Below are 10,680 nucleotides of genomic sequence, written 5' to 3'. Positions count from 1 at the left end.
CGTCACCGCCAAGCGCTGCCGCCCTCCGTCGTCGCCGCCAACGCCACCCAGCCCCGCCAGAGCCCCGAGCCCCGAGCCCCGCCGGATCCGACGAGGTAGCCGCCGCCGCCGGTTTTCTTTAAGAAAACCGATTCGGTTTTTTTAGGAAACCTAGTTCGTTTTTAATAGACCGGTTTTTATTTTTTTTCTCGGTTTAGTTATTTAGCGGACGTTCGTCCGTACGTTCGTTTTAACGAACGGTTTTCGCTCATTAGTTACCAACAACGAACATCCGTTCGTTAGCCTGTTCGTCAGTTTTTCTTTTTCTCGGGTTTTTCACAATTATTTTTTGATCGTGATTTCTGATCCGATTTTTGTTTATCTTTTCGCTCGTTTATCGGAATTAGGCGATTCAAGCGCCTAGATCTTCGTCTCGAAACCCTCTTTCTGTTTAATCAACTTGAACAAGATTTTGGTACTGTAAAATTTGACTTTAGTCCAGATTAGTAAACGGATCTTGTTTCTTTCGCAGTTTGAGTTTCGTTGCTCCGTTTGATTTGATTCTTTTTGCAAACCAGAGTTCTTAAGTTGAACATTCTGGTTAGTTCTTCTTATTTGATATTTACCCGTGCTTCTTTGCTTGATTGCTTATGTATGCTATTGTTTGTTTGCGATAGAATTCCCGGAGTGCGAAGCGTGCTACTACGAGTCCCTAGGTTTAGCGGATCGTCAGCAAGGCAAGTAACACATTGATCATACTCTCTTCATACCCAGTTTTTATGCATTAGCTCCAATCCTCAAACACTGCATGATTAGGATATGATTAACTTGTGGGTATTGGGAAGTAGTTGATGAGGTAGAACCTATTGCCCTGTTATATTCAAACCCTTGGGAGTTACTTCTATGTATTGCTTATATTGCTATGCTATGCTCGTAGACATGGTTTGGGTGAGTGAATCCATGAGAGATGTGAGATGATTAATTAATGGTACAACTTAAGGTGGCAACTTTAATACACATGTGGGTGGATTGCTTGTCGGGCACCTGGAGAATCCAGTGTTGTGCTAGGATATCCCGGAGTACCCGTGTGATCATCCTAAGGTCCGCCACCCAGGCTCAAAGGGAACTGAGATATTTTCATGCTAGAAACTTCCGTGTGCAGTCACATGCTATTATGGGCTCTAGCATAGTTGAGTTAAGTTGCATGAGCTCTTGAAGGGGTGGATCAGCAGGTAGAGGGATGTAGGTTGGTATGGTCTACCCGGAGTAAAGAGTTAATGTTTCTGAAAGACAGTTTCTCGGTCATCCGTTTCTCAAACACCATGTAGTGCGAGAAATCCAACGGAGGCGATCGAGTCTTGTGGGGAAAAGTGCGCAAACCTCTGCAGAGTGTACAATCTAATCATGGTTAGCCGTGTCCCCAGTTATGGACATCTTGAGTATCTAGTACTTGGATTATCCTAAGTAACCCATCACTCTAATTTAACATTGTTGGGTTGATAATTACTTTTAATTGGGATTGAGTTGGAGGAACCTTCTCAATGATGTTTCAACTGCCATGATAGTTAAACTAAAACTTATTCCTTTGTTGTAGGGAAAAATTGGCTTTTCGCAAAACTGTAACCATAGAGCTTTCCACCAGCCAAATATGCATGTAGTGATAGCATTATTCTGTACTTGCTCTACTGTGTTATATTGCCAGCATATTCCATGTGCTGACCCGTTTCTGGGCTGCAACGTATTATGTTGCAGAATTTTCAGACGAGGAGTAAGGTTCGTTAGGTCGTTGCCATGCAGCTCAGCTATGCCGTTGGAGTTCATGGACTCACTTTATCTTCCAAGCCTTCCGCTGTTATCGTATTAGATGGCCTTAAGCCATATTTATTGTAATAAGTTCTCTTTTGAGACATTCGATGTAATAAGTGTGTGATTGCTACTCTGTTATAAATCCTTCGAGTACTGTGTGTGTCAGCATTACTGATCCAGGGATGACACTGAAGCACAGAGATTTGACCGTTTGAGGTCGGGTCGCTACAGTACTGCTCCAGCTCGCGCGCCCGGGCTCCTCATTGCCTGCCACCCTAATCGGCCTCCATGGTCGGAACCTCTTTGAAGCACTGGTGCCCCTGCGACTGCCCGCCGACGCCACGAAGAATGTCCACCTGGAGGTCGCGCTCGCCGCGAGGCGCCTCGCCCTGCAAGAAACCGTCGACCTACACATCCATGTGTATAAGCGAATCGTGTACATAGGTATCTACAAGGCCGGTGAGGACGCTACGACGTTGGCCTTCTTCAGCCGGCTGGAAGCCTTGGATGCCTTAGTTGAGAAGCACCTTGACCTCGCCACACAAGCCGCTGCTCCTTAGCTGCCGGTCGGTGGCCCGGCCGGCGCACTGAGTTGAGGAGGAGGAGGAGGTCGTACGTTGATGGATGCATCTTTCTGCTTGCCTCCTGTAACCACCACTGCGATCGCATCATCATGGCCTTAATTCTTATTTTGCTATTGCATTCTCGTTCCAGTCAATACAGACATGTGCAACCCTTTGCAATACAGACATGTCCGTTCCAGTCTTATTTTGATTGGCTTGAATGAAGGTCTATCCCGCCGTTAGGCGCCGCAGCGCGCTGTATTCGTCGTTAGGCACCGCGACGCGCTCTGCTCGCGTCCGTTGGCGCGCTTTGCTCGTGTCCGTCGGTGCGCTCGGCTTGTGGACAGCTTTTCCTTGCGTGTTCAACTGCTATATGCATATATATATGGTTGCTGATAGAGGCGAGGGTGTCCCGATGTTTCGATGAGATGATGACTATCGTTTTCTGTGGGAGTCGACCTTGACAATCCAACTACGAACGTGCGAGACGTCGCGCCTTAGCAATCGCTAAACCAACTTCCGAGGGGTTATTGACCATGCCAGAGCACGATCAACCTGACCACGAGGGTCTGTTTCCTACGAGCAAACGAAGAACAAGCAAGAATATTGAGATTGCAATCTAGATATTGCGAATATAAGAGGAAAGCTTTATTAATGAAGGTAGGGTTCTGTGACGCCTTTGTCTGGTCGTTGAACACAAACGAAGTACGCGAAGTTGCAGCTATGGTAACTTTTAGTCTAAATAAAACCCAAAGTCTAAACGGTGCCCTAAGGGCTGTATATATGGAGGAAGAGGGGGGAATTTCGTGGGCCTTGGGGAAGGGGTCCGAAACCAACCCTATCTCTTGTTTCCCCACACATACGGACTCTAAAAATAGCCTATACTTATGTATTTCGAAATTACATGGGCCTGGCCCAATAATAAGGTGACGCAACACCTAGGATAGCCTCTGGACGAAATTTATGAAGTGGCATCTTGTATATTTCGTCCAAGGCTTCATGCACTCCTTATGGTGGCTTCAAAGTCCTGAAATCATCACTTGTAACTCCGTTCATGTTCCCCTTGCGCATGCCATCAACTCCATGCTTGTTCTTGCTCCAATGTTCATCCTTCTCCTAGCTAGGCCCTTCATTTGTAAGCAAAACAAATATATCCAATTTAGGCAGCATCATATTCTCATGAACATTAGAATCATTACCAAGAAACGAAAGTACCTGATAATTTAATTAGCGTGCGCGAGCTCTAGTAATTGGTCCAGTATGTATAGTAGCAGGGGTTGTGGCTGTAACAATGGTATTGATGTCCTCATCATCCTCCCCTTCTTGAAATGAAGTCGTCCTCGATGGAAGCTCATCTTCCTCACCCAAATAAGGCTTCAAATCTGCAATGTTAAAACTGGGACTAACCCCAAAATCTGCAGGTAGCTCAAGTTTGTATGCATTATCATTTATTTTCTCTAACACCTTAAAACGACCAGCAGCACGTGGCATTAGCTTTGATTTGCACAAATTGGGAAATCTATCCTTACGCAAATGTAACCAAACAAGATCTCCAGGTGCAAACACAACATGTTTTCTACCCTTATCTCCAGGAAGTTTATATCTAGCATTCATACGCTCAATGTTTTCCTTAGTTAACTCATGCATTTTTAAAATCAATTCAGCACGTTGTTTAGCATCAACATTAACCTTCTCCGAAGATGGAAGAGGCAACAAATCAATAGGTGCACGAGGTAGGAAACCATACATAATTTCAAAAGGGCACATCTTAGTAGTAGAATGCAACGAACGATTATATGCAAATTCAATATGAGGCAGGCATTCTTCCCACATTTTCTTATTATTCTTCAAAACATCCCTAAGCATAGTAGACAAAGTTCTATTGACTACTTCAGTTTGTCCATCAGTTTGGGGGTGACACGTAGTACTAAAAAGCAGTTTAGTCCCCAACTTAGCCCATAAACATCTCCAAAAGTGGCTAAGAAATTTAGTATCACGATTTGAAAGGATAGTATTTGGCACACCATGCAAGCGAATAATTTCACGAAAGAACAAATCAGCAACATTAACAGCATCATCGCTTTTATGACATGGTATAAAGTGTGCCATTTTCGAGAATCTATCCACGACAACAAATATGCTATCCCTCCCCTTCTTTGTTCGAGGTAAACCTAAAACAAAGTCCATAGATATATCCTCCCAAGGAACACTAGGTACAGGCAAAGGCATATATAAACCATGAGGATTGAGTCGTGACTTAGCTTTTTGACATGTAGTGCAGCGAGCAACAAAACGCTCAACATCCCGTCTCATCTTTGGCCAAAAGAAATGTGTAGCAAGTATATCCTCCGTCTTCTTCACGCCAAAGTGGCCCATTAGTCCTCCTCCATGCGCCTCCTGCAACAACAAAAGACGAACGGAGCTAGCTGGAATGCATAGCTTGTTAGCACGAAACACAAATCCATCGTTAACGACGAACTTGTTCCATGTTCTACCTTCTTTACAATTCTGCAATACATCTTTAAATTCAGCATCATGCACATATTGATCTTTGATGGTCTCCAATCCAAATATTTAAAAGTTAAGTTGTGAAAGCATAGTATAACGACGAGAAAATGCATCAGCAATAACATTTTCTTTACCCTTCTTGTGTTTAATGACATAAGGGAAAGTCTCAATGAATTCAACCCATTTAGCATGTCTACGGTTCAGTTTTGCTCGACTTTTAATGTGTTTCAAAGATTCATGATCAGAATGTATAACAAATTCTTTGGTCCATAAATAATGTTGCCATGTTTCTAAGGTCCGAACAAGAGCATATAATTCTTTATCATAAGTAGAATAGTTCAGACTAGGCCCACTCAATTTTTTAGAAAAGTATGCAATAGGTTTGCCATCTTGTAATAACTCACCTCCTAATCCAATTCCACTAGCATCACATTCAAGCTCAAAAGTCTTATTAAAATCATGAAGTTGGAGTAAAGGAGCATGTGTCAACTTATCTTTCAATACCATGAAGGCTTCTTCCTGTGCGGTACCCCAAACAAAAGGCACATCCTTCTTTGTAAGCTCATTGAGAGGTGCAGCAATGGTGCTGAAATCTCTCACAAAACGCCTATAGAAACCAGCGGGGCCAAGGAAACTCCTCACTTGTGTGACCGTTTTGGGCTGCGGCCAACTCTCAATAGCTTCAATCTTGGCTTTATCAACTTCAATTCCCTGTGGAGTAACAACATAGCCAAGAAAAGATACTCGGTCGGTGCAAAAGGTGCACTTCCCAAAGTTACCAAACAAACGTGCATCACGTAGAGCAATAAAAACAGCACGTAAATGTTCCAAATGTTCTTCCATAGATTTGCTATAAATCAGTATATCATCAAACTAGACTACCACAAATCGTCCAATGAAAGCACGTAAAACTTCGTTCATTAGTCTCATGAAAGTACTAGGCGCATTAGTTAACCCAAAAGGCATGACTAACCACTCATATAAACCAAACTTAGTTTTAAATGTTGTTTTCCATTCATCTCCCAGTTTCATACGAATTTGATGGTATCCACTACGCAAATCAACTTTGGAAAAAACTGTAGAGCCACTTAATTCATCAAGCATATGATCTAGCCTAGGAATATGATGACGATAACGAATAGTAATGTTATTAATGCCTCTACAATCAACACACATACGCGATGTACCATCCTTTTTAGGAACAAGTATAATAGGAACAGCACAAGGACTAAGAGATTCGCGTATATAACCTTTGTCGAGCAGCTCCTGTACTTGACGCATAATCTCCTTCGTCTCCTCTGGATTGGTACGGTATGGTGCACGGTTGGGTAGCGATGCACCTGGAATTAAGTCAATTTGATGCTCAATCCCTCGAATAGGTGGTAATCCCGGTGGCACGTCTTGTGGAAAGACGTCAGCGAACTCCTGAAAAATGTTAGTGACAGAAGGGGGCAAAGAGGAAGGCACGTCCTCGAATGAAAATAATGCCTCTTAGCACACAAACGCATAGCAAATAGATTTGCTGAAATCTAGCTCATCAATATCAGATTTTGTGGCAAGTAAACGTGAACTTTTCAATTTAATTTCAGAAGCAACACTAGATGGTTTATTATGAGGTTTCATTTGTTGCTCAAATTCTTTTGCCACAATCTGATTTTCACTCTTATTTTTCTCCTGTTTTGCTTTATTAGCTCTATTAATATCATCTTTCAAAATGGAATCAGGAGTCATAGGAAGCAAAGTAATATTTTTATCCTTATGAACAAGAGTATACTGATTGTTTCTACCATGGTGTACAGAATTTTTATCAAATTGCCATGGTCTACCAAGTAATAAGGAACATGCTTGCATGGGTACCACATCACAATCAACATAATCAGCATATGTAGAGATACTAAAAATGCACACGAACAGTACGTGTTACCTTAACCTTGCCGCTGTTGTTGAACCATTGGATGTAGTAAGGATGTGGATGTGATATTGTGGTGAGAGATAGCTTCTCCACCATCTCCATGCTAGCCAAGTTGTTACAGCTCCCTCCATCTATGATGACGCGAACAGAACGTTCCTTCACAACTCCCTTTGTATGGAACAAATTGTGCCTCTGATTTTGCTCAGCTTGTGTGACCTGCACACTCAAAACACGTTGAGCAACTAAACATTCATACCTGTCAGCGTCTTCAGGAGCCATGTATTGCGTCTCATGATCAGAATAATCTCCAACGTGTTCTTCACGTGTAATAAGAGCGAAAGTCTCCTCATCATAGTCACTAGCGGACTCATACCCACCATCCTAAGTAGCAATCATCACACGCTGAGATTTGCATTCTCTTGCATAATGTCCTCTTCCCTTACAACGACGACAAATAATGTCACTTGTGTGCCCTGTTGATGCCATGGAAGAAGAAGAGCTCTGTGCAGGTGTAACACCCATGATGCGGCTATATCTCCCACGTGTCGAGGCACGACTTAGAGGCATAACCGCATAGTGGTTTTGTCGCAAGAAGGGTCATCTTCACACAATCCCATGTAATGAACAAGAATGGGATAAAGAGTTGGCTTACAATCGCCACTTCACACAATACATAAATATTATTCATACATCATCCAAAATACAATCATATAGACCGACTACGGTCAAAAACCAGATGAAAATAAGACAACCCCAAATTCTAGATCCCCGATCGTCCCAACTGGGCTCCACTACTGATCATCAGGAAAAGACACATAGTAACGACCACGTTCCTCGTCGAACTCCCACTTGAGATCGACCCCATCATCGGCACTAGCATCGTCGGCACCTGCAACTGTTTTGGTAGAACCTGTGAGTCACGGGGACTCAGCAATCTCACACCCGCGAGATCAAGACTATTTAAGCTAGTAGGAAAGGATGGTGTAATGAGGTGGAGCTACAGCGGCAAAAGCATATATGGTGGCTAACTGGCGCAAAAGAGAGCGTGAAGAGAAGCAACGGAGCGGTCGTCATCTAGCAATGACCAAGAAGTGATCCTGAACACCTACTTACGTCATACATAACACAGACCGTGTTCACTTCCCATACTCCACCGAGAAGAGACCATCACGGCTACACACGCAGTTGATGTATTTTAATTGGGTCAAGTGACAAGTTCTCTACAACCGGACATTAACAAATTCCCATCTGCCTCATAACCGCGGGCACGGCTTTCGAAAGATAATACCCTGCAGGGGTGTCCCAACTTAGCCCATCATAAGCTCTCACGGTCAACGAAGGATAAACCTTCTCCCTGAAAGACCCGATCAGTCTCGGAATCCCGGTTTACAAGACATCTCGACAATGGTAAAACTAAGACCAGCAAACCCGCCCGAATGTGCCGACAAATCCCGATAGGAGCTGCACATATCTCGTTCTCAGGGCACACCAGATTGTCCAAGCTTCCGATAGGCCAGCCCAGAGTTGCCCCTGGTGGCCACCGGCGACTGACAGTTTGGACCAATACTCAGAGGAGCACTGTCCCGGGGGTTTAAAATAAAGATGACCCTCGAGCTCGCGAAAACCCGGGGAAAAAGGCTTAGGTGGCAAATGGTAAAACCAAGGTTGGGCCTTGCTGGAGGAGTTTTATTCAAGGCGAACTGTCAAGGGGGTCCCATAAATCACCCGACCGCGTAAGGAACGCAAACTCAAGGAACATAATCCCGGTATAACAGTAACTAGGGCGGCAAGAGTGGAACAAAACACCAGGCGTAAGGCCGAGCCTTCCACCCTTTACCAAATATATAGATGCATTAATTAAATAAGAGATATAGTGATATCCCAACATATCCATGTTCCAACATGGAACAAACTTCAACTTCACCTGCAACTAGCAACGCTATAAGAGGGGCTGAGCAAAAGCGGTAACTTAGCCAAACAATGGTTTGCTAGGAAAGGATGGTTAGAGGCTGACATGGAAAAATGGGAGACATGATATAGCAAGTGATAGGTAGCGGAGCATGGCAATAGAGCGAACAACTAGCAAAGCAAAGATAGAAGTGATTTCGAGGGGTGGTCATCTTGCCTGCAAGGTTCTCAGAGTTGTCGAAAGCTTGATCCTCGTAAGCGTACTCGACAGGTTCCTCGTTCACGAACTCATCTCCCGGCTCTACCCAAGACAAGAACACAAACAAACGGAACCACAATCAACAACGAGAAATGCGCAAGCAACATGATGCAAAACATGTATGATATGCAAGATATGATATGCGATGCATATGCGTGCTCCGGAGGGGAAATGATGAACAAGGCAGTAACTTGGCAAACCAAGCATGCCACTGGAAAGGTGAGATGATTTCGGTCGAAATCGATATCAAGATCACCGGAATCGGATGCACGGTTTGCAAATGGCAAGCAAAACAAGAATGACACGAATCTGCGATTAACAGCATGATAGCAATTAAAATGCAACAAGTAACAATGCTACAGCACTCCAACATAGCAACACAGCACATGGCAGTAATCTACAAGAGATGCTTGACAAAAGATGAACACTGAGCTACGGCTAGTTCACAACATATCAAGCTCAAACAAGCATGGCAAAAGTGCAAAAGATAACAGGTTCACAGACGGTGAAAAACTGGACATGGCAGAAAAACAGCATCAGGTAGCAATGTTCAGAGCACGAAATCAACATGCTACATGAACTTAACATAGCAAAACAAGGCATGGCAGTGTTCTACTAAATGCACATGACACAAGTCCCTTACTGACCATAAGCCAAAATGGACCATAAGATAGGATGGCAAGCATGTAAACATAGCAAGTTTCGTTACCAGGTTTCAGACTTAGCAGAAAAACAGAGCATGGCAGAAATAATAATATGTAGGCCTCTTTGTGAGCTTGATGCACTCACTACAGAGCAATGCACTACAAACCAAGCACACCTAAAGCAAAATGGCATGTTTATGAAGCTAACCATGGCAAGAACACAAGCATAGCATGTAAGGATCAACTACAATAAGCTTGGCAAAATTGCATATCATGTAAAGAATCTGCCAGAAATATTTTATAGCAAAAGTAGAGCAAGATTGGGTCATGCTATGGCACTCCATAATTGCAAGCAATTACAGGAATGGATCAACTACAACTATATCTACAAAACATCCTTACTGAACATCTCCAAACTATGCATGGATCTCTCTGTAGCATCAAGTTTACATGGCAACAAAATAACAGCAGACGAGGACTTAGAGAAATCACTAAGTCCCTGAAATCATAAATATTACGGGGCCTACTTTGCATGCTTGTGCTAGTCACCACAGAGATCACAAAAATACATGGACTACACCACTGGAAAGATGGCATGGCATACATCAAAACACATGTAGAGCTCATGCCCAAAAGATGCACAGATTAAATGATACAAAAATAACAAATCTCCAAGTTCTGATAAGAACCAGAGAATAACAGCAACTAGCCCTCTTCCAACAGAGATTTGGGCATCGAGATGACCTCTAATGAACATGGTGCAATTGAACAAAATGAAGAGCATCACGAGACGAACAATTTGACATATTACACGCGCGAACCAGAGCTACATGCAAAGAGTTGTGCAACTAGGAACATGAGCACTTGCTGTAAAAAATCCAGGACTTGGGAAAAAAACGGGCACGGGAGAAGTCAACACGTATAGTGCTCTATCGATCGGATCTGGCCTCGGGCTCGTTAATGGCGGCCGGTGTCGAAGGAAGGAGATGAGGACGAGGCGCCGGTGGCCGGAGGAGGGGGGCGGCGCCTGAGGGCGGTGACGGTGATGGCCGGCGGCGGCGACGGCTCCGGGCGGCGCGACGGCGGCGGTACAGTGCGGCG

Source organism: Triticum aestivum, chromosome 1D (genome assembly GCF_018294505.1).
Source record: "Triticum aestivum cultivar Chinese Spring chromosome 1D, IWGSC CS RefSeq v2.1, whole genome shotgun sequence".
Classification (NCBI taxonomy): domain Eukaryota; kingdom Viridiplantae; phylum Streptophyta; class Magnoliopsida; order Poales; family Poaceae; genus Triticum; species Triticum aestivum.
This window is presented reverse-complemented; position numbering follows the sequence as displayed.